This window comes from Varroa destructor, unplaced genomic scaffold, assembly GCF_002443255.2.
Source record: "Varroa destructor unplaced genomic scaffold, Vdes_3.0 BEIS01000001.1, whole genome shotgun sequence".
Taxonomy (NCBI): Eukaryota; Metazoa; Arthropoda; class Arachnida; order Mesostigmata; family Varroidae; genus Varroa; species Varroa destructor.
The window spans coordinates 41,190,537-41,215,608 of NW_019211454.1; the positions used below are offsets into that span (position 1 = coordinate 41,190,537).

A 25,072-nucleotide genomic window follows, 5' to 3' on the forward strand; every position below is an offset into this window, starting at 1 on the left:
TATGATAAGCACTAGCAGCGACTGCATGTGTCTCGTATAGATATGAATGTATAGAGTATACAATATGTGTATTCAGCGAGATAAGTACAATCAAATAGATCAAAAGAAATGTTATAGATAAAGAATCGGATGAATAAACGAGGTCCGTTCGCTATGGAGGTGACATATTTTTGGCGGGCAATGTTCGGTTTACCGACAACGTCGAAGACCAGAAGAAATTCTGCAATAATTTTAGGGATTACGTGATTGTACATTAAGGATCGTATTAAGTCTGGTTCATCTGTCAAAGCGTCCGCTCATTTTTACCCTCCCCCACACCCAAATGTATTCTTTTGTGGCTTTCTCGCCCGCTAATCGACGTGGACGCGACACGGAGCGCTGAGCGGCAACGGTGGCAAAGAGCTTGCAAGAACAAGAGCGCCAAGAGGAAGATCGAAAAAGATAAAGAAAATAGTTCACGCAGCGGACGATGAGTGCGGTCGGCAGTCTTAACCGGCTAAAATAACACGCGGAGATCGGCGGTTATAGGCAGCTTCAGAACAGTTCCGCTACTGTCACCAATGGAATGACGGCGGCAACAGGACTCAGAGACACGACGGCAGCTGCAGCAGTGAAAACAGCAGACATAAAAAGAAGGGGAACGGCCACATTAAAAATCATTCAGCGTTTTGCTTTTAACAAGTTCACAAAAAAAAGAGAAGGAACCAAAACAAAACGCACGCCCGGCGACAGTCGACCACCGACAGACTATTTGGCAATGTCCTGCGCGCTAGATGGCAATCACAAATCAAATAACAGGAGATGAACGAGGGGAGCCAGTGCCTGCGAACTGCGGCTGTCGTCACATTTAGTCACCGATGCGACGACTATCTTACCAAACGACATTGTCCCAAAATCTCGCGGTAGTATTCACACTCATAGAATCCTGTCCCTGGACAACTGCACTCGCCGTTGAGGTTGGCCTATCAGGACAGAAATAAGACTCAGCAAATATCTGGATCTGGCCCTATTCCACATCAAAATGGAACAGACGAAAAGAGTAGAAAAAACGACAATGCTACCACCGGCGGTGAGTCGGGCAACAAGTTAACTGGTGGTAAGAACCAGTGACTGAAAATTAAGCTTATAAACGAGTCAGGGGGTACGGAAAAGTTCCGATCGCGGCTGCGAACTGGGGTGCGGTTATCTGCTACGAGGTTAGAAAATATAGTCGGGACGAAATAAGGAAGGGAACTGATCATATCCGCAAACAAAAACAACTTTCGGCACGTGTCTTAAAATTTTCGTTATTTATAACTAAAAGCTGGAAGCCATACGACGTCCAGCTAACTAGGCATCAAACGACTAACTCAAATCGAACGGCATCGGGCTAGGCTGCGTCGGGTCGGGCCAGTCAAAGCAATAGGGCCGTACCGAGCATGGCGTCCAGTCGGGAGTGCCATCGCTCCATTCTTCACCGAAGTGTATAAAAATGAAATTAAAAAAAAAGTGCACTGGGTAGTGAGCGATAGACTGCCGTTAGCCAAACGGCCAGTTAACAGGTCATACGTCAAGCTTTCTTGCTCATTAATGGTAATGAGAATGCGATGCAGGCTGGACATCCCCGTGATAGCTTAATGGGTGACGTATTTGCATGCTAATCTTAGAAACACGTTGTGGTCTAGGTTTGAACCTTGGCATAGACAGACTTCGCTTTGTGCTGGCAGTCAGCCGTCGGTCCGGTGGAATGCCTAACATGGTGTCGGACGTAAAACTCCAGACGGAGGTTGGACGTGGCGAGCCGCCGCTACCCCCACCACCGTTTGGTGCTTCGCGATGGCTGCCTGCTATCGATACGGCGTGCGGTCAACTTTTAAGGAGAAAATGTCTTGAGGAAACAAATTTAGGTCGAGAAAAGGCAAGGTAAAAGATAACGAGTAGCGCAGAGCACAGTATTCGACCCGGTGATGGCGATTTGGCGTCGTTCAGAGACCTCCTGGCTATAACCGCATTAAAAGCCAACAGCAAAACATATAGGGGAAGAGGTGCGTACCCACAGCTGCACAATAGCTTCAGACTGGTAGATCGCAGATGGTAGACACCAACAAGGGATAGCGACGCAGAGTCGGGAATTGGATACTGCCTTCGTTTCGCCAATGGCCAAAAAAGCCGCTAAGAAGTTTCTGCCAGTTTTCGCTAAATTTATGATGACATCGCTGTTGTATGTAATGTCACTCACATGTATAGATACACGACACTTCTGCGCACAGAGGAGTACAGGAGCGCGCGGCCAGCGAATAAGTCAGACTGATAACGCCGACGAGTTACCAAATTGTCTGGAGTAATTATAGTAGTTTCCGAAACCAGGCTGATGACAAGCATCATCGTAGTATGAAAGTCAGTTTTCCAGGCAGCTACTTAATGCTATATATATGTATATATATATATATATACTAGACATAGCAATGCCCTTTTATGATAAAGGGCATTGCTATGTCTACAAATAATGCATAATTTTTCAGCGTCGTTTAACATAATAATTAGTCCTTAGATTTATCTATAAGAGGAATTTTTTGTTTAAATAGAAACAGTCACCTTGTATTGTAATAGAGTGTGCAGAAATGAGCCATTTTCTTATATATATATATATATATATATATATATACATATATTGCACAAGCAAGATCGCAGCGTCAATAGACAGTAATGATCACATCTACTGGAACTGAAGATGATACGGCCAAGGTCATAGAATTGAGTGGAGCAAAAATTTTTATAGACAATAATACATTGAAAGGCGCTTCACAATAAGGCCATGATTAAGATATCATGAGATATTTGGACAGCTTTACTCTTAGCAAGTGTATTCGTCAAGCGAAATGTGACAGTGCTATAAGGACCAGTTACTTCTCAGGTTCTTTGTTCAGGTACAGACATCCACCTGTCTGACTATTAACAGTATCTCGTAGGCTTACAAGTGACGCGAAATTAAGACAAACAAAAGGTACAACATACGGTTACGCTGCCTGCGATGCTTTGTTTCCTTTGTAATATCCAGTAGTATGCAAAGTTTTATCCAACGTGCACGTGATCTTTCTACACGCACCCACTTTATATTTGTGCGTGTTCGGCAATATAGAAGTGTATGTTTATCACATGTATCAACAGAAATCCTCAGATGCAGGCGTTCGTATTCAATGTTAGCGTACAGTCTCCTCGAACAACACGTTTGTATAGCGAATCTTGCTTAGAAACAGGCACATGTGTCCTTTCTCCACTTTCTCTTTCACATTGAGCCAATCATCCGGAACGTATGCAGTATCTGCTGCGGAGCTCCTTTGTACACAGTTGTGGATCAAAAGGTGCACAAACATACGCACGTACATACACACACAACACTGAGAAACCGGCTGATAACGTGTCAGCAACAAGATGATACACTGCGGCTGCGTAAGACCATTCCTCATTAGCACGAAGTTATTTATTCTGCGCTGTATCTATTTGGTCTGGCAGCTCGTTCCCTTGTTCCTCTTTTTGTGGCATGCCGTCTACGGTGTCAACGTGCAAAGCGACGTGGACGCCCTTCCGTTAGGCCTAGAACTGACCGGTACATCGTTTTCACGCTGTACTAGCAACAGCTCGACATTAGCACCTCCTCTCCCAGACGGGACTTCCCCCTCGCCACTTCGCTACAGAATATGTCGCTAGCCGCCACCGTTGTCGCTGCCGCCGACGGTACACTGCGTCATTAAGCGGTCGGGCTAAGACAGCTGAAGATCGTCGAATACTGCTGAAGACCAGCGACGACGTACAGGCTAGAGCCAGCGAGAGCGCACTGTTGGTGCTTGCTATAACAACACCGATGCAATAACAACAAAAACAACAAGATTAGCAGTAAAGCTTCCGACGCCAGACATCAGAATGAGCAGTTATAGACGAATGGGGTAACGTAATTGAAATGATTTAAGGATTCCTTGCCTTTATCTTCCTTTATCCTTCCTCCCGGCCAGTTGGGTGAGCCACATGCTCACATCCATACGACGACATTTATTGCTGTCGTCGTCGTCGTCGTCGTCGTCGTCGTCGTTCCCGGTGCCACGGCGGGACTTGATTAAAAGATGATGAAGATGCAGTTCTATTAAGACGTCTCACGCCAATGTTAGTACTATACTTATGGTAAAATCGTGCGGAGTGGAACTATCACTGTCACTTTGATCCGAATCCGCGGGACCAATTATGCGAATAGCACTGCAAACCTTAGCCTGATAATCTGTCATAAGAAGCCAGTTGATTTGAAAATAAGGAGAGAAAAAATCAACCAAAAAGTTTAATTGTAAATTTTATAGGTACGATTTCATCTTTTTTGGGCATTTAATAGGAGATTTAAAGATTAGAAGAAAAATCACGATAGACAAACCAAAACCATGTTCTGGTAAGGGCCGTGAGAAAAATTGAGACCAGGAACGCTAAGTGACGGGCCACGTTACTAATATAAGTAGTTTGTACAACCTAAAAAAGTAGCTAGCCGTATTGTAAGTAATAAATGGTCGTAATTTGCTTTTGGTGCTAACGGCAAATCTGCATGTGTAATTTAATAAGGGCATATCAAAAACTATTTTGGCATTTTACACACAAAAAATATTGACTTTTCAATTCTGATGTGGTCTCTTACTGGATACTCGTAACACAGACCTAGCCAAATTTGCCGTATGACAATCTGACGTCGTATATTCTTTTGTATCTTATCTGTTTCGCAGTTGACAATTGTTATAGGCACGTCAGATCCGTATGCGCTGATCCTTATCTACACCGAATAGTATGGACCCATAGGAAACAAAGCTCAAAATCTCTGTTTGAGTGTTTTCAGTCTAGCGGCAGCTATAGAATTGCCGGACCGAAACTACGGAAATTATAAGCTGCCTTTCCGACAATGCGCCTAAAGCAGAAAGTGGATCATGACGGTATATCTAGATGCTGATGTGATAAATCTCTGTCAAGCCTTGATTGTCAAATTACAGCTGCCGCTAATAAGGACAACAAATACCCCCATGCAACCTCACATTGTTGAATCACTCCACCAATCCAGGGGTGCAGTATAGACAGTACTAATTTTTTTTTGTTTATATTCAGAAGGGGCTTGATTGAAAAATAAGTATGACGTCTATTTGCATTCGCAACTTCACTTCGCTTCAAATCTAAATTATGTAATCCATCATACTGGACAATAGTAGGTTCGTCGTGGGTGTCTGTACACCGGAAACCTAATATTACCTTCTGTTGCTTTCGAAGTGCCATTGCAGCGGGATTCGATTTTACGCATTTTACGAATACATTACATCTCGGATTCGAACCCAGCGACCCTATTTTCGAACTGAAACTTGATGTGCCTGCTCAAGCAGAATGTCATGTATATATGTACACCAGAAGCACCCAAAGAAAACATTGTACTAAACAGATTGTAAATTCTTCTACCATGCTGTACAATCAAACGTTGTGTAAGGGACTCGGCGAAGACAGCTTCTGAAGACCCACAAGCGAAATTCTATTCCTCAATTAACCAACTACGTGATCCGTTTCCTCTTATTGCATTAATTAATCCGGTAACTTGAAACAATGGAGCAACTATGTATATGCCACTTCTTTAGGTAGCTTTCCCTTCTTGAGCCGGCTGAAACGGGCGCCCGTATGTGTTAGTGAAGTAGTAATGTGAAAGACCATTTAGATGTAAATGTACACAAATGGCAAACTATTTAGGTACTGAGCATTTGGTCTTTCATTTTCTACAGCGAGATGCCTTTTGATATGGTATCATCGGTAGACGCTTATACTAGAACAGGAGCTCATCAAACCACAATCTAAAAATCTATAATGTATTCACATCACGTACTGAGAGTCCAATCACTGCAACCGCGTCAGAATAATGACGCTTTTATATATTTTTGCGAAACCCTGCGTACGTATATAGAGCAACGTATCGTTTTCGTTCGCCCACCAACACTACATAACACTATCGATAGCGTAAGCCTAGTGAACGCTGCTGGACACGCAGTATTAACAGCTGCGTGCGGTTGACTCGGAAAAGGTGGCATTATATGATATCGGTTGACTGAGTAAAAGGCAAAATTGATTGTCTTCGCAGGGCAAGTTATATTGCGTATAAAACATATTGTTAAACTGAAGATCGCATGCACACGTTTAGCGTACTTGTATGCCTTTATTTCGGCCTAATCTGCTTTGTTAAACGAATAACGAAGATATTTAGAAGATAATTGCTGTGCAAAAATTGCGCAAAAGCATTACCACCAGACGATCAGCGGTGGAACAGTATTACTAAAAGCATTGTCTCTATCAACAGTACGACTAACGTCACCGATCGATGGCGTTTGTACTAAGTAACAAAAGTTGCTTGTGGTTCAATAGAAATTAACTCCACTCAGGGGTTGGTTGTGTCCTCTACCTGTCCAATGGATAGTCAACGTTTGTTCTTTTCGGCTTCAAAGCATAGTAAGCAGGCAATAGCAACAGAGCAAAGAGAAGAATACGAGATTTGTACAGTTATCGTGTTCTGGCGTCGGTCTCGAGCAAAGCGACTCAGCTAGTCGAATCCATCACCTACTTCGGCCTGGTCCTTCGTTGTATCTTCCGACGCAACTTCGCACTTACCGTCAACTATGCATGCAACAGCCTTTAGAGGGCACATACCTTGCTCACCTGAGGTATCTGAATCAACGTTCAGTTTCGTTCAATAAGAAAGTGCTATAACGGAGAGGTTAGAAAAAGCGATTTATGTTAACAAATATTTTAGATTTTTTACTAAACTATCCAATTTTGCAAAACAAACGATCCGAAGAAGTTCTTAACTATTTTCTGTTCTTTCAATCAGTTATTCCTTCTTTTGTTTCGTAATCGGGGAAACGCAGTCAATGTTGCGCCTGGAAATGAAGTATATACTAACTGAGCAATTGAGTGAATTTTTGTCTGGAAGTATGTAAACATGCAATGTTACCTTAGCTGGATTACTGCGCCTACCGGGTAAAATGGCCGTGTAGAATGAATTACGTATGCTACTGTTTTGCTACCGGCTAAAAGGCAAAAAAATATAGATATTATACAGCGCGTTTGAATAAAATCGTTGATAAATAATAGGGTAGGCATAATAACTATAATAATTAATATTATTGTAATTATAATAATCTAAGTATTTCGATTCATTGACAGTTGTCGATGGCCGCGCTCTAAAAATAAAAGTTCACGTTACTCTGATCTCGTATGAGAGTTTTACTTACTTTAACATCGGGTGTATGGAAATGCTGTGGAAACTTCTACCGCGTCGGATAGATGAGAGTATGCAAGATTGACTGCCAGAATAGGCCAAACTGTAAACGCACCTTCTCACCTACAAAACAGACACGTTACGCTTAGTTTACTATGAGAAATTTTATTTATGATGTGCCGCGTGCTGTATACTGGTAAAAATTATTAGTGCTATTGTGATTTGGCGAATCTCGCAGATTTTTTGTGCATTTTATTAAAAAGTCATTAAGCTGTGACCACAACCTCGCTGTTATAACATATAGCTTAATTTAGGATCATATTTTCCCTATTCTGAAACAATCAGATCTGAACTGGAGAAAGTCGTTAGAAAGGACAGACTGTTTGATACTAACCTCTGTTCATCGAGTCGTTACGACTGCGCTATAAAATAGGGATCTAAAAATCACGCCAACACGTTCCCTTGCCTTTCCATCCCACTGTCTGCACCGACCGCCCAAATTTCTGAATAATCCGATCTGTGTTATTACAAATACGGCTGAGTAGAATGTCTCCTATGGAATAGTACCTATGTCCTCTGAGGTGCCATTGGAGGTACGTAAAGCTATTTTAACTTGACTGGACACAAGTTAGGTCCCTTGTGACACTACCAGTTGCCCGGTGACCATCAATATTTGCTAAGGCACACTGAATCGATACAGTTTTTGTCGCTAGGAATATGTAATTTTTTCCGTGAGAACTTATTGGGAACAACCTGTTTCTTCAAAAAGAACGTTACTTCTGCGAGGAATTAACCTATCGGTTACATCGGTACAAATCGTAAGCCTCGTTCATTGAACCCGTATCCCAATTGCCAAAGCGCTTGATCAGCAAAGCTCAGATAGATAAGCCAGGGCAAGCTTGTGTCCTAAAAAAATAAAAATGAGATAGATTCTTATATAATCAGACTAAAACCTTGTTTTTCCTTTCATCCGCTTTCAACTAGTTTTCCAATCCACTTCGTTAAAATAATTAATGACATTTTGTAGCGGACATTAACGGTCAGAGACGCCTCTCGTTCGCTGAACAGAAGGTGCATTGAAGAATATGGACTTGCGCTCGATGTTGTACGATGCTACTCGTGTATATGCACATACTTTGTAGAAAGACGTACCCAACTAGGTTCACTGTTGCATATGATAAATCATGTAAATATCTCCTTTAGTAAAATACGTATGATATACGACTAAAAAACGTTCAGAACGTTCCACTCACTCCAAACTATAAGGGCAAATGCAGTTCACACAATATTTATGACCCAAATCCTTTCGTTTATAATAATTGTAGTATAATATATAGTTGTTGAATGACTTAGGAAGATTTGTAACTCTATAATAATAATAATAATCTTGAAAATGCAACAATTCGGTAGTGTACTAATTTACTCAGCAAATTTAGGTTATCTTCAATATCCTGTATGTTCTTTCAGATTTCACGTCCGCCATCGTCGTTGGGCATGTTACAAGAGTCTTGCTTTCAGCACAAAACGAGGTGTGTCTTTCGAATTTAGGCCTCAACATCATCTAAGATTAGCAAACAAATAGCTTATCCATTAAGCTACGGCAGGAACTCAGCATTTTGCGCTACACATGCCTTACATACGCAGTCAAGAACGGAAAGAATGTCTGATTTCTTGATGGTTTGTCCCGTATTAGAATAAAAACAAAATTGTTTTCATCATCATTACTGCGGTATTACTAATCCCAGACCGGTTGTATATATCGCTTTGTCTATATTCAAAACAAGCCCTTGCTCGTTGTGATTTTCTCTTTTAACAGTACAAGGCTGTTTGCTGATTCAGAGAAGTTAAATATTAACAGTACTTGCAACCACAGCAGTTCTTTTAGCATAAGCAATGAAGAAAAAAGCAGCCTTCCACGGTTTTCCTGTCACATTACTCCGGTTTCAATAGTTTTCCAGAGATGAACACAAAATATTCCAAACACTCGTCCATCATATATATGTATATTTCCTTCCGAAACTTTTTTTTTGTTCAATAGGATGAACGTAGAACATTTCAGCCTAATCTTCATGAAAATCATGAGGGTACAATTCATATCGCACATATTGCAACCAACGCTGTAAAACGAGTGCTATTATAATATAATAGAGCGTCAATGATATATAATACTTTGAATCATTTATACACAGGATTTTAGAAACGAATTGGAATTGTTTGTCATAACCGGTACATGTTTATCCACCACGTCTGCTTCTTGAGAAAGACCAATTCTTTTTAAAACAATACCGCTAAATCAGCATAATAATAATAATAATACTAGAGGTCTCCTGTTGGTGATATGAGTGGAGGTTGGCCATTGGCCCGTGCCTGCGCTTCGGGTAAATCCTCGCTACCAAGGTTATAAAAGTTCTCGGTTAGTCAAATCGATAATCTTCGGTTTCGCAAGTCTTCTTGAGGCTATTGAAGAATTTGAAATAGTCCAGACAGACTCCTCCTATTACCCTTTGTGTATCTTCTGTAGTTTTAGAACTTTTATCCGATTACCACAAAATAAAAATTGCCCCAGTAACTTGCAAATAGTTTAACTTTCGAATCAAAGCAAAGATCGAAGTATATGACAGCTATATTGATAAAATACGCTCATGAAAGCAGTATTTTTCATCTTTCTTTTTGGCGTATATAAAAAGTTTATCCAAATGTTAGTCTCCGTTAAGATGTAGAGTATAAACGTGCGACATTGTTTTGGTTTTTCGAGTTTTATGTCCGGCTATGCCGCAAGGCATTGTATCAGACATCTGGCTCTTAACCATAAAACAGTGTCTACGTCCGAATTCGAACCTATAGCACCGAATGTCTTGATTGTCAGTGCAAGTACTTTCATGTGAATAGATGACTGCGTGTCATGAGTGGATTATTTTAAAGGGCTCACGTCTTCCTAGACGCTACCGCCTAACACGTACGGTAGTGCACGTTAATGGTGTTTCCTTAGAACAGGGAAACTAGTAAACAATGGTACTGTAAGTACATTGTGCTGAAAACAACAGTAGGTTAGAAACTTATGAACCTATACACCCAATGCAGTTAGTATCATATAATAGATCACAATTTTCGCTCGCTCTATGTGGATTCCTTTGCGGCTATATAATTCATCCATTTCTTCGACATCTATTCATCCGCGTAAATGCTTGGATGGAGGCACGAACCACTGTCAACAAACGTGCGGTCCTCCAGTAGCAACAACAGCATCAATCCCTTATGCGGCCTATTTCAGCTCATGTTCTGAGAAGCTTACTATTTCCGACACTACGTTAGAGTGCACGAGTAGTCGGTGGAATAAACAAGGATCGGTCGGGCAGGGCCTTGTTAGTGCTCAATCAGCATGTCTGCTGCTCCTATTACAGCCGTGCATTTGCGAACTCTTGACATAACCCAGATTCTGTCGCGTGATTGTACCTGACGCATTATTCTGTCAGCTCCAATCACATCGCAGAGAACTCTTCCGTTTATCACTCACACTCGAAACCACAATTTTCCTCTGTATGAATTTTCCTATGACGACTAGAACTAGTAGCTGGTACACTCGCAACAGCTGGCGTCCCTGACCATGCTTTGCGTCGGTCAGGCTTGCCCGTCTGCCGGTTTCTTACTATGTAGGTCCGTATTTCAAAAAATGTTTTACTCATGCGCGAACTGCAAAATGGAACTAGAAAAGAGCGCCCCTCCATCTCTTTCCGTGTCAGAAAAATTGCATATGTGCAATGTTGGAGGGGAGCGCGTCACGGGATGGGAACGACGACGCGGCGACAGTGGCGGCAAAGGGAAGCGGTGTAGGTCACTCGTATGCGACGACTTAACTCCTGAGCTGGGCTCCGCAATGCGTCGCGACAAGACCATACGACTACACCAGACTGACACCAGAAACTAATGGTAATATGGCTGTCCCGCTACAGAGTTGCTGCCCTTATGAACGCATCGCTAGCCACAGCCAAACTTTCGGACGTGAACCACCACTGGAGATTGAGACAAAATAAGAACCCGAAGAAAAGCCAGGCAATCTGATGTCTTTTCTTTCTAACAGAATAAATAAACGAGACGCCAGGATTTTTTCGTTGGACGAGTTCAAGGTTTTCACAGGCAAACGTGCACATGTGCACATGCATCATGGTATTACAACTGTATGAATACCTATGCGAAGCAGGTCGATGGCAAGCTTATGCACAACTCCTTTTTCCACATACTGATTTACCAATCATGCATATGTTAACTGTTTCAGATATGTAACGGTACATACAGATACAAACATATATACAGATACCTGTAAGATTTACTGTTGATAAGGTAAGGAAGCTGTTGTCGACAATGATTGTGGGGTTAACATCGCAGATTTGAGCGCGTTACATTCACGTACGCCCACTTACTTGGTATATACGTTGACGTGCAGGCCCAATTTTGCATGATGGCAATTCATCTTTATCATAGTGCACCTAATAAACACACATATATTGAATGTTGATTAAACGAGCCTTATTATTATATCACCATAATTGCAGCCTCTATGTGATCCTGGATGGAGCACGACGTCGGAGTTTCTGGGTGTCGACCTTTGATTTTCACCTGTATGGACAAGTTTCCGCACAGCACGACATAGAGAAATGATGCTCGGCATAATGATATCCAATCATCCTTTGAAGTGACGAAGCGCTTCGACTCCTTTTATGTTGAAGATAGACGCGTACCCATAGGTCAATACAGTAATGCATAATATAATTTCGTGGATGGATCCGCCTATATACGTGTGTATTAAATGTATTCTATTTGGAAATGGAAAAAAATTAGAGGGAAAAGAAGACTGTGTGGTAATAAGCAGTATCCAAAATGAAAATTTAGTTTGTATCTGTTTCATAGAATTGCCACCACTTGCTTTTCGGCTTCTACCACTACCTCGAAGGCAGAATAAATGGACAATTATTAAAATAACTGCGGTAGTAATTACGTTAATGACACAACGCGTAGTAACGGTACAAACACAACTGAGGAACATCGCGACAGAAAGCTGCTGAAAGCTGGGTAACGAATAAAAAGCGCTCGCTACGTTTGACGGTAGCGATAGGTAGCCGCAGAACTCATTTAAAACGTATGCGCGAAATTTCAGCTTAATTAATGCCCGCAATTGAATCTTTTCAAAAGTATGATTATTGCAATGTTGTCCTGGGCTGCGCATCCGAAACTCAGGTAGCTAAATGTTGCAAGTTTGCGTGCAGACAATTCCATAGATCTATGTCGTGTGCATATATTAAAAGCAGCGGCGGTAATGGCAAGAACAGCTGGCGCCGTATGCAGTACATCAAGCACTGCAACGCACAACACGCAAAAATACCTTGAAGCGGCGAGAAAGCAGAATGCGCTCGCGCATCGAGTGAACCCCTATCCTTCAGCAGATAGGTAACGTACATAATGAGTTCTCTGTGTACTGAAAAAATATGAATCCTTTCTTTCTACATATCACCTACCCTGTGTATAGAAAATAGCAGTAGGATGACTGCACTCTCTAGCCTAGTGAAACGGAATGGCAGTGTCGTGCCGAACGGACGCGTCCTGCTGTACTTCTTCGGGAGCTTTCATTGTCTCGTGGCAAAGAAACAAAATGCCATTCACTGAAGTCTTTCAAACCAGCCTGAGAAGTGTACACTCATATCAGATCTGATCGAATTGAATTGTGTTTAATGAATGAATATATCAGAGAATACTGGAGAATTCCGACAATCCATGTTTCTTAGAAAATTAGAAAACGCGAGAAGCGAATGTTGCCATCGTTTACTTTGGTTACAAGCAAATTGATACCTGTAAATAGATAACATTGTATCTGTCATAAACAAATCTGATATGAATGGCAAAGAAGAACCCAATTAGAGCCTATAGCTGTTAAATAAATTCATAATTTTTATTAGCCTTTACCAATATTTGTAACGGGATGCTGTATAGGAAAAAATTCATTGACATTCAATTTCATAAAGGGAACTAGAATTTACCGAAAATTTGAGTGACATCAAATGCCAATTTTCGAAATTAGGCGTTGAAGCTACACAAACCATGCGAGCTATTCGAGCAATTATGCTGTTCGAGAGGCTAGCATTATTTCTTATAAACATCTTCGATCCATATAGATCATTCAGGGCCTCGTCGCTTTCTCAGCGTCCTCTTGTTGGCGAGCTGGACGTCAAGTACCGTCAATTCAAGGACTTGTTGTCTTCGGAAGCTGGCTATGAGCGTAGCTTTGTGAAAACATGCATATATATATATATATATATATATGGAAATATACGGTATGTAATAGAGAAATCAACACTTTTCAAATAGCGCAAGCCAAAATGAGTATTGCGTCTTGCTGCAGGGAATCACTTGTGCCCTACCTGATAATTTACTGGTTAGTAAATTTGTGATTCTTTGCTCGACGACTAAGTTACCCTTCAAACGTATTTACATATATCTACAGAAATATTCGTTCTTAAAAGCATCCGTTAGAGCTCGTTAATTGTCATTAAATCTTACGATGATGCGTGTTTTTATTTGTAGCCTAGATGCGCGCCCGAGCGCACTTGCGATTTAGTAAAACTGTCTATTACGCACAAAAACAGAAAAGACGAACCATCGAAGATGCTAGTCCTATTTTCCATCATAATTAAGTTATGATTAATGCGCTTTGGAGAGTCTTTTAGACAAGCAAGTACATACACTTATGACCCATCAATGGGTTTTTATTACCCTGTGATTCACTCCGCACATTTGTAGTTTTTTTTTGTGCTCCGAGGGAAAGGATACTCTGCAAAGAAGGAGCCAAAGTAATTAGATGATTAGTAGTAATCAGACGGGTTCACACAATGAAGCAGTTAACTGTATCGTTATAGACTAAATATTTCAGTTTCAAAGCGCACCATATTGGCATGAACGCATACGTATAGGTGATTGAAATCCTAGGAAAATAACGAAACACCTTGGCAGATAGGCCTAGGCGAATAACAGGCAGTTGTCTCAGATTCTATTGCTTGCTCCTTAAAAATTTTAACCTTGCTGTGACTCAAATGCTGAAAATGAATGCCCACTGGTGTAGGCCCTATGAACAGTCCCTTCTTTTACATAACTTACTTGCCAAAATACCCAATATTTTAGCTCCATTTTAGGTCACAATATCGGTTGGAACGTTAGATGCGCAACTGATTTGTAAACCTCTGTCCTTTCATAGAAGCTTCGTTTTCTCCAGTGGTTAGTAGATCGCAGCAGAAACAATTCCTACTTTTTTAGCTACGAAGTTGTTAGCTACGTCAATCAAAGATCATCATCGAACTCATAATTAGTGGATGCGTTACTGAAACCTTGATTACATCTTAATTATAATGTTTATGATAGGAAAGAGATCGCCACACACGATCTAAACGGAAAAGCAATGCTCAGGCAGCTGCGATGTTGAACCCAGAGCATTTGGGTACATTAGGGTTCGATTCACATATTTTGTGTCTCTAAAGCCGTATCAACTATATGAGTCAATTCTATTTATATCTGAGCATGCTCAGATCAGCGGCGGCGAAGGGGGTAGTATCTACACCTCACTGGTCATTTAGAGATATTTTAATTACTATAATACAGTCTTTATCTAGAATATAGAGTTATAAAGAAAGCGAACTTTATAACATGGTAAACCAATTATTATACTTTTAAAGTTTCAATACTATGATATATCATTTATACTATTCGATAATGTCTTCGAGAGCTTTATAGTTCGTATTTTATTTTCAATGATCCGTCAGCGATATTCACTAAGGATGTACACGTGTGTGAAGTGAAACTTTTCTCCTTCCAAGTCTTCCTAGAAGCTTGGAAGGTGAGAACTTTCCTTGAAGCTTTCGAGTCAAATGTATGACCGAAGAATGAAAACCTCGGCGAAAATGCACAAAATTCAATTTTGCTACACGCTCAACATCACTTTCTATTCTAGCTACCGGCTGGCCACTCGTTTGATTTTGATCACCGCAAGGGGTGCGCACTCAAAATCTCCCGCTCTGTCAACTTCACGGATGACAGTTTGCAAATCCGGTTTTCTGCCAATGCCGTTGAAAGTTGCCATCTTTCAAACAGCTGCCGTGTGCAAGTGTTCGACGACCTACCGTCGTGCGCAGATAGATATAGTATGGTACATCAGTACGAAGCAAGTCTCCTTTTCTCCTGCGGGGTTCCGATAACATCATTATTAATAAATCATCGACAAGAAGTTCAAAAAAGCGCGCGCCATATTCAGCGAGATTTGCAAATCTGACGGCATGAACATGTACTCCTCCGATGGAAATACACTAAAGGTTTTGGAACAATTTCGTATTAATTGGCTATTTGTTTTTTATCGGAAACAAATGATGATGTCTAGTGTAGATGTTTAAAAATCAGCATTAATGAAACACAAACTGTAATCGCGATCTAGCAGATGAGAGCAAAGCCAGTACGTGCTATTTAAAACAAAGACTTTGACATTAGTCTATCCGTAGCCAAAGAGAGGAAAGCAAAAAGACCGCGCCAAACAGAGCAGACGGCTTTTAAGAGCAGCGAAAACAATAGTTGCGATGGTAGTCCATAAACGGGACCATAGTAGGCTACACATAACGCTTAGGCAACCCAATCACACAATTAATACACTGTGACAAATTAAATTGATGAACGCTAGATTGTCCCGAGCGATCTTTTCAGTGATGGTTGTTTGTTATCGGACGCACCCCTCGAAGCGCGCGGGGTAGCAACTCATGCGCAGCGCGCAAATAACACTGTCTTATTCGTGACGGCATTAACGTCTTCAATCGGTACGAATCGTCCCTGTGAATAGATGCCAGAATCAACAAAGACTACACTTAACGGAGCGAAAAATTTGTCAGCGACACGAGGCTGATATTAGTATTTTTACGTGCTGTTCTCGTTCGTGCATTAGTCTCGTCTCAAAGACTTCTACCGCTCGGCGCAGTACGCCTTTGTTCTGGACGGCTATTTTGCTTAAAGGTTCATCAGTAGTTCTGTAATTACATTGTTTAATTATTATATAGCTGTTGCACAGTTATAGTTATGACGATTCGGATAGAAATTTGCTCTAGGAATGAAAAAAAATCTTACTCGTCCAGATGAAGGTTCGATACGAGGAGAGGATGACCGGCAGGCTCTTTATCTATTAAATTAAAGAAATTTCATTGTTTAGGCTACAACTAGTACGTACAACTTTTTACATAAAGAAATTGCTCCATGTTTTTTGATTAGTAGCATGAGCGGTTTGTAAGCGTCTGTTATTAAGGGCTTCAATTTTGCCTTCAGATGAGTGCAAGCGTAAAAGTCATAGACATGAATGTTAAGATCCCCCTGACCACGTATATATCAACTGCACATGTATGCGATAGCTAAATTAACTATTTCAACAGGAAAAAAGAAACATAATTGTTCCCTTTGTTTTGTATTGTGTTACAATTTCCTGTAGTCAGTTCGGTTATCATGACTTCATTGTACATTACAGCACTTATGAACGACCCAAAATCTGCCAGATACGTTGATTTTGTCATCGGCCCGTAACAGGACAATCGTCTGGGTGATCCCTATGCGACCCATCTCCGTGCATCTCTCGTCTACTGTTTCTTTGCGAAAAACCTTTTCTGGGAAACCCTTTTAACTTCACAAAACATACGAGCGTAGAGAAGGATCGCCAAAGATGCTGATCGAATTCATCGGTACTAACAATTGTTCTTGTGTGTATTGCGGCGGCATTTGTGGTGTTCTAACAGCCAGATAATTATCTTCGGAATGAACAAACATAAGTTAGCGCGAATATTGCCGTTACGCTCAAGGCAAAGTTAACGCGCGTAGCATTCGAGTGATGTGGTAAATGTAGATCAATCTGGAACTTACCCACATCTGAAACAACTCTACTGGAGACAGCAGAGTGCTCTAAGATGTATTTATCCACACGTGTAGTCTCGTTTTCGTAAAGCATTTCTTGTTTGCCAACGAGTGGTCAAGACGGAAAGGGAAATTCTTGTCCGCAGCCCCTGCTGCTACTAGTTAATATCGTCGCCCTACATACTATATCATATACGTAAACGGCTACCGTCAAACAAACCGCATTTGCCATGCTATTGCTTTGCCGAGTTATGGCGATACACGATAAGTTCGATACACTCTAAGGATATCCCCTTACACATGTCGTTCCTGGCACCCGTTACTAGTTTCTTCCTCGCTACGCTTTATCTCCTCTACTTTTATCCGGCCGGCCCTGCGTAAGCAAGATTGTGCCAATTAATCAACTAGATCAAGTAAACAACCCGTTCGGGTGTTCCGCTCTGTCTTCAGCGCGGGGCGTTTCGAATATCGGTAGCAATCGAGTTCTCGGGAAAGCGGCAGCGTCGTTCAGCGTTTGCGCTGCTTTTTTTTTGTTTCGAAATCACTAGGTACGCAGCCCGTTAAATAAAAGGGACGACTATCATTTATGTCTAAATACTTTCGTCGCTTTTACGTACCATCGTCGCTGCCACTTGATGACTATACGCTAGAGCAGCAACATAAACAGGGACATTATTACCGACTGGAACAGTAGCAGTCATAACCCACTGGGCTGGTTGGTGCAGCATAATTCTTTGTTATCGAAGCGCAAATAGATCTAATCGTTGTTAGCGGACGCACCAAACGCCACGAGTTCAGACACAGTGAGAAGCTTTTCGCGCATGTATCATAATATGCATCTATAGTGTTACACCCATAGTGCCTATGCTGACGCCGCTATGCGATCGAGATCACTGAAGGTAAACGTATTACTAGTATTCGGGATGAAGACATTGTCGTGGGACATTCGCTTATGGCGGCGCTATATTTTCGAAGTGGGCGGTGCCTTGGAAACATCGTTACGGTTACGTAACAACAAAGAATAACAGTGTTTCTGGTAGTAACAGTTGATTTTTGCTTGTTGCTTGGTTACCTAGCTCATTTGAAAATATAGAGTCGTGTAATAATGATCGCCAACATTTACTGATGGCTCGTGCAAAGTACACTAGCTGAAGGTGGGTATACTTAAGCAGATATCATACGCATTTGGATCAATTTATGCTTCGCGCGGAAAGATCTAGAGTAACGAGTAGAATAGGCCTCGACCGAGAGCCTTGGCGTCGCGGTACACGTAAGCAAACGGCGCCATCTGTCGTTTTGGATGCCGCTTTCGACTCTGTTTTTTGCAGTCAATGAACACCCAGCAGCAGCAGCAGCAGCAGCTCTCGCACGTGACGCTACGGTTGCCGCAGCTGTAACAAACGAAAAAAGGCACCTTGCGATCACTGAATAATCGATGTATTTTCTGAATATTAATATATACATGTGTGTGTATATATAAGAGACAGCCACTTACTTGCATGCACAATGACATATAATGAGACTGTTTTCGTGATTTTTTTAAATCTCTCGTGAGATGGTACTAAATTTTTTGGTAGGAAACGACAAAGCGCATTTCAGGCGAATTTTAAAACTAATCGAACGTATACACTATATCTTCTACAGTCATCTAATATCCGTCGAGATCATATAATGGAGTAGGTATAGATCGACCTGGATGATCAGAGGCCTGTTAGTTATAGTTATAGTTAAAGTTATATAGATATAATTTATTCAGCGGTATAGATTACCCTTAGTCACTGGTATTTGTACATTTGCATTTGGCAATAGGATCGCTAGGACGACCTAGAGAGGTTAAGGATGCTCGAGTGACATAAATTTCTGTTGTCCTCTGTTATTTTGTACGCTTGTAATTGTAATGGCGCACGTGAGTAAGTCTTCCCAACTCGAAGATATCAACTCCATTACTAAACGACACAAATATATCCCCGTCCATATATGTGTATGATCTATATAGTTTGTTGACAGGTAGATACATGGCACTTGCTACGACGGGGGACGGACATGGATGTTAAAATAAACCTGAAGGTAGATCACAGGGCATCCGTTATGAACAAGTGCGTATAATATCAATAGACAATATTTTAATTATCAACTGCATAGTTTGCGTCGAACCTCTCCATTTTGTGTGTGTATTCATACGTTGGGGCGAATTGAAGACATCAAATGGACTATGACCAATAGATGTGCCATGTATGTATATAGTTTCTTCTGATTATTAAGGTAAACCTTATTTTTTAGACTACAACAAGCTTATATTCTTCGTTTCATTAAAGCAAGCGCTTCATTATTAAGTGGGTCGCTAAGTAATCAACAGGCTCCCAGATCGAACAGTTGTCATAGGCCAATTTATCCATTAATTGTTTTCATTTATTCGACTAGTTGTTGTTGTTGTGTGAACCTGGCAAGCGTACACGTGGCAACTAGATAAATAGCCCTAATCACGTGCAATTTATAAATGTTGTTAATTAATTATTTCGTTTTGTTTATGCTATTCTAGGCCAACCAATGACTTCTACAGTACCACGCTGAGCACGGCAAAGTATGATTCGTTATAGAATACTCAGGTGTTATATATATATATATATATATATATATATATTTTTTTTGCCCAAATCGTGGAGATGAGTGGTTCCGAGAGAAAAGAACGGGTTCCTTGTACAAATATAGTATTGAGATAATCTTTTCCACAGCGTATGAAGTCCTTATGGTATTTGAGGCTATGCTTTTTGCTTTCATAGCTTGTCTGCGTCTGTACCGATATGTATTGACCTACTAAATTGATAGTCATAAATAGGACTTTATATTATATTTTTAACCTGTTTGGAAACCTGTCAACAATGTTATGCACAAATCGTGTACACGCTTCAGGGTCTACAACAAAACACGAATTGCATTTCCTGTATGGAAATAAGTTTTCAGAAGCTTTACATTTTCGATGCCTGACAACCATTAGTCTATATTGAAGGTATGGAGCAGCATACAAATGTACGATTGCATACTCTGTGTCTACTACGACATCATCTAGGCCTGAAGCTGAACACCTGCACGTATGATAACGATGAGGCCGATCATTTTGCACTTTCATATGCTTATCTCAAAGGTCGAGCGGAAATTTGCCGACACTATAAGATAGCACCGACGGTAGCTTCAGCCAATGGATGATAATAGCGTATATGACTCTTCACTTTGATAATAGCGAAATAGGTAAATATGACTTTTCACTATCGTTCTAATAAATTTCGTGTGCTTGGTACAAGGTACTTGATTTTAAATATTAGATTGCCTATAGATTGTGTTCAGTTGAACTTTCTCTCCCCCCCTCCCTCTCTCTCTCTCTCTATCTCTCTCTCTGATTCTACCACAAATAGACACGTACGTATCTATATATATATATATATATATATATATATATATATATATATATATATATATAGGCCATCACATATCGCCTGCGGTAAGAGCCACGTATGGCATTTGAAGACACCAATGGAAACCTACCCACGAAGATTATTATTAAGCTCATGCATGTCTTTCTTAAGGCGTTGGGACGATCGATATCAAATCTGCTTCTTTTGTCAAGCATCATCACTACGATTACATCTATTAAGTAATTTTTAACTGTAGAAGTTGCAAGTTTCTTGATGTAGGGTGTTTCAATATTGTATTGATGACTACCACTGATTTCTTGAATCCACCTAAATGGGTACGATCAGAACAACGAGGGTAGGTGCGTTTGCTACAAATAACTACATATTGCCACCTGTCTAGTAAATCTTTCCATATAAAGAGGACACAATTGAGTTGAACCTCTACGATTCTTAGCTGGTTCCCAAAAACGAGTAGCGGCGCTGCGGGAATATACATATTAACAGCATCAATTATTTTCTAGTAATAACAAAACAAGTAATGTTGATAGTCTAGGATAAATTATAACAATCGTTCCCGTTCCCTACGCAGAACTGCCACGACAGCGGTGGTAACCAATAAGGTCACAGCTTGAATTTTATGCATATATAAGTAACATAATATAAGAACGACGCGACGCCACACGATCGGTCAAACGCGTAATTACCTGAAAGTTATAACTGGGCTTGGCTCCTTTTCCAACACAAATATGCTAGATAGGTGAATAGACGGCAGTTGGCGTAGTCGATACTATGCCAGGCTTAGCTGTAACGGCCATAGGAGTAACAGAAGGCCACATTTTAATAGTATCTATTTATGTTTAATATTATAGGAAATAGTTAGGCCATCGCTTCAAATAGCTAAACGAGGTGTTGTACAGGGTGACTGAATATTACCAGCGAATGTTATTACATCTAGACGAGCTGAGTTTGGTTTAGTCCTTATGCTGAGCCTTTACAGCTTGTGTTTGAAACACTATTTTAGACGGTGGCTCTCGCAGCTCCGCTGGTACAAGAGGAGCTAAGTGCATAAGGTGTGGACTAATGGGCTGGGGCATTTAGAAATCGATCGATTCGATCCCAGCCTATATATATTTGCAACCCCCGAAAAATTGCTGATTTGTTCCCAGTAAACCTTATCTTTCTTATAATCTGAAGCACAGTGACTGAAAGGTGTTAAATGTCTTGGTCGCCAGAAACATGGCGGCCCAGAAAGGTATCTGTTGTTCGTAATCAGATCAGCGTTGGAGCGAGCGCTTTGTCTTGCTGCGTTTAAACAGTGTTATCTCGGTTCAGAGTGTTAAAAAGAGAATACGTGACTCTCTAGCATGCTCTAATGACGGCGACTTTCCATGGCCAGTCCTGAATAGCGGGCTGTTATCGCAGTTCACTCTGCCATGATAAACTGTTCTACTAGAAACAAATCACAGTGTTTATATGCTCGGTTGCCATTGGCCTCAGAGCCCTTTTCGTTTGTTACAAAAGGTCTACGTTTAAAATAAGCCCTCAGAAAACACTGAAACACCCTGTACACAGAGATAGAGCACACAATGTAAGACGATAGCGAGTTAGACAAACGACAGGGATGGCTGTTTAATAGCTGAATCAGTGATACCTTATTCATAGATGTCATTCTAGCGTCGTCTATGATATCTGTTTATTAGAAAGTGAGGAAGCTCCTACTGCAGAAACTGCGACATTTGCGAACGCCAGACGACTTGGAAAAGTAGCTGGGGGCATTTGCGCAGATGTAGGTCACGGCAAGCCGACCAAGACTCATCATTTTGCGTCTTGTAGCAGCGTATTCATAATAACCGCAATCATGCTTATAGTGATAATGCCTGGTGGCAGTCGCTCTTGTCAATTTATCATAAAGAAATGTCGATACGATAGGACCCCCCAGCATTGTAGCGTAAAGGTGGGGAAGTAGAAACAGGGTATAGGGAAGTGGTCACAAACAGACGCTTCGTTTGCTTCCGGGTTAGACTTTGCAACTATCTGCCTTTGAAGTTTTAGTGATGTGTTATGTATGCGGTACAATACAGGGACAACTTTCTTAAAGGATTTACTTGATTTGCTTGGGATTACGTAAAGTTTTAATAGGCAAGGCAGGCGCTATAGAATATCTTATGAACGTAGCCAGTGCGAACATCGACGAGCGAGCCAATAGTCTTATTACTAAGCACGATATTTTGTCCAACTCACGTAGAACCTTTTTTAGTGTTATATCAAGCAATTTCCTTTGATACTTTCAAAAAATGATCTTGTTAGGAAAATTTTGAGCATAGACTTAAATAAGTTTCTTCGGTATTTTTAAATCATGGTCAAATATTTAAATTTAAATGTTTCTATGATTCACAACGGTCGATCCATAGAACTGGCGGATCAATTTTTCTTTCAAGAATCGTTGTTGGTGTTTTCCGCCGAATGCTATTAAACTCCTAAAACTTCGTAAATATACCACAAAGGTACATATATGCATAGAAATAGTGTGTACGCTATTCAGAAAACCGAAGTATAAACCGTACAATCTTCATACTTGGAATAGAAAACCCAGCTAGACCCGCACGAGCAGTACTCGTTTTCATCGTGTGCAAGTTGCAACGCCCGCAGCCTTCGTGATCGCTTTTCCATCGTTGAATATTTAATCATTACTTCGGTCCCTATCCGTTATACCTTCGCCAACATGGTTCAACAATAAATGTTCACTTAAAAGCTCAAAGTGTCATCGCAACAACAACAATAAGCGGATAAAAGGCATTGATCTCTTAGATCCCAACAATTTATTTTAAGCCCGACTTATCCTGTTTAGGTGAGTCTTCTTTCGCGGCCGGCTTTACCATTCAGATCTTTCCGAGATGATGATGATGATGAATGAGGAAGCGTTCTAGCGCTTCAGGCTTTTTGCGATGAAGTATTACATCGAAGTGCTGCTTGTAAGGCAATAATTCTGATTTCGGAATATATTAATATCAAACTGTTTTGTTCCGACTTGCACACCTCTAAACATTTAAACTTTTTACAGTAATTACGTGCAGATACTGCACGATAATGACATGAAACGCATGATACATCTTCGGTATATGATATAGTTTAGACATCTATTAGAAAACACCCTGGTCTGCTCAAAACACTCGTTCAATAGGTGCACTCACTCAAAAAGCTAACGTTTGTAAATTCCAAACCTAGTAACAGTGAATCCGAAACGCTCTGAACGTGAAGTTTTTAGTTGTACGAAAATTCACCTCCAAAGAAAAGTAATAGTACCGTGTGTTAGAGCAAAGTACCTCAGGTGATATGGGTTGGCAGTGAGGCTTTCAGCTCGTAACTAGATCTTACCGAAGAAATTGAAGTAGCCCTGTTAAAACTTGTCAGTAGTAGAGTTGTTTCGTTAGTAAGTTCTGATGCATCGGGTTCAGTAAGCTGAACATCTCGTTCAGCATCTGTAGAGCTTCGACGCCATTTTTCAAATAGTCTAACATGCGTTTCGTGGCGGACAAGCTTAATTTAACCTTAAATAATCTGCTTAAGTACAACGGGCCCGAGAGAAGGCACCGTGCGCGATAAAGCCTTGTCGGTTGCTACCATTCTAGCAACTTAAATTATTCAATACAATGTTTCGGGCAAAATAATATTCAATTTAGCAATTTTCTACTAAAATTGTTTCTTCTACGCTTTGTTCGTAGGACTTGTGCCTAAGGCTGTCGCTAGAACGAGGTAATGAGAGGAGAATCGAACATCGTGCATGGTTTTTTTTCGGTCTTCGATGAACAACTTCAGAAATATGAACTCCTGAAAAGGTTCTACATAGACAGCGTATAATTGCGTATCATCTATCCAAGCGAGTTCCGTTCCGAAAGGTCCACAATTCAAAGACATGAACACTTAAAAGAAAACAGACGAGAACGTAACGTCTTTATTGAAGCGATTTGATTCGTAAAACGGCGGAGGACGAAACCCATTTTTTCACCTAAATTGGCCATCTAGACGGCACGTTTGGAAGCTAAAACGACTGAGGGGGTGCAAGAGGCGCCAAAGGGAGCAAAGGGGAGAGCATAACAGAAATAAATAAATTTTTTCAGAATGCAAAGTATTCAAATTGACTTTGGCAGCAGCTCAATCGTCGTGGCCTATTTCGCTCCGTCAACCTTGAGCAAAATGACCTTTCTACATAGCTGTTGGATTAAGGAAAGCGGTAAACGTTGTGGCGTTTGATCATATTTCAGACGACGTATCTGTTTGCGGTAAGGACACGTCTTGTCGCTCTTTGCGTCCCGTTTGTAAAATAAAGCGCTAGAGTATTCAACTCAATGGTTTATCTGCAATGTACGGCTCTAATACATTGATGACGCTTAGTTGAATGTGAAAATAAGTGAACCCATAGCTAACTCACATGTGGTTTTTATGTCAGTTTTGCTTGATTTACGAGAGGCAAAGCTGACTTTTGCCAGAGAAAATT

The 25,072-nt window shown here is 40.9% G+C and overlaps 1 protein-coding gene and 2 long non-coding RNA genes across 10 annotated transcripts in view; 1 reads left to right on the forward strand and 2 right to left on the reverse strand.

The window, feature by feature from the left end:
* Nucleotides 1-3,789, reverse strand: part of LOC111243553 (irregular chiasm C-roughest protein-like) — a 287,184-nt gene extending 283,395 nt beyond the window's left edge. For 4 of the 7 annotated variants that reach the window (XM_086978137.1, XM_086978138.1, XM_086978136.1 and 1 more), the window contains exon 1: nt 2,995-3,789. The gene's annotated coding sequence lies outside the window, so the exon portion shown is untranslated. The remainder of the gene's footprint in view (nt 1-2,994) is intronic. The other 3 variants (XM_022789318.2, XM_086978141.1, XM_086978140.1) reach the window with 3 other exon arrangements.
* Nucleotides 3,790-13,951: 10,162 nt separating this feature from the next.
* LOC147758642 (uncharacterized) lies at nt 13,952-17,261 on the reverse strand. Its single transcript, XR_015318410.1, has 3 exons — nt 17,177-17,261; nt 16,397-16,448; nt 13,952-16,105 (listed from the first exon to the last, which is right to left on the reverse strand). It is a non-coding gene; the product is annotated as an uncharacterized LOC147758642 (long non-coding RNA).
* On the forward strand, nt 15,951-20,465 carry LOC111243555 (uncharacterized). Of its 2 annotated transcripts, none has more exons than XR_015318411.1 (2): nt 15,951-16,092; nt 16,788-20,465. It is a non-coding gene; the product is annotated as an uncharacterized LOC111243555 (long non-coding RNA). The 2 variants fall into 2 exon arrangements; XR_015318412.1 differs by lacking the exon at nt 15,951-16,092 and adding an exon at nt 16,105-16,285.
* The last annotated feature ends 4,607 nt before the right edge of the window (nt 20,466-25,072 follow it).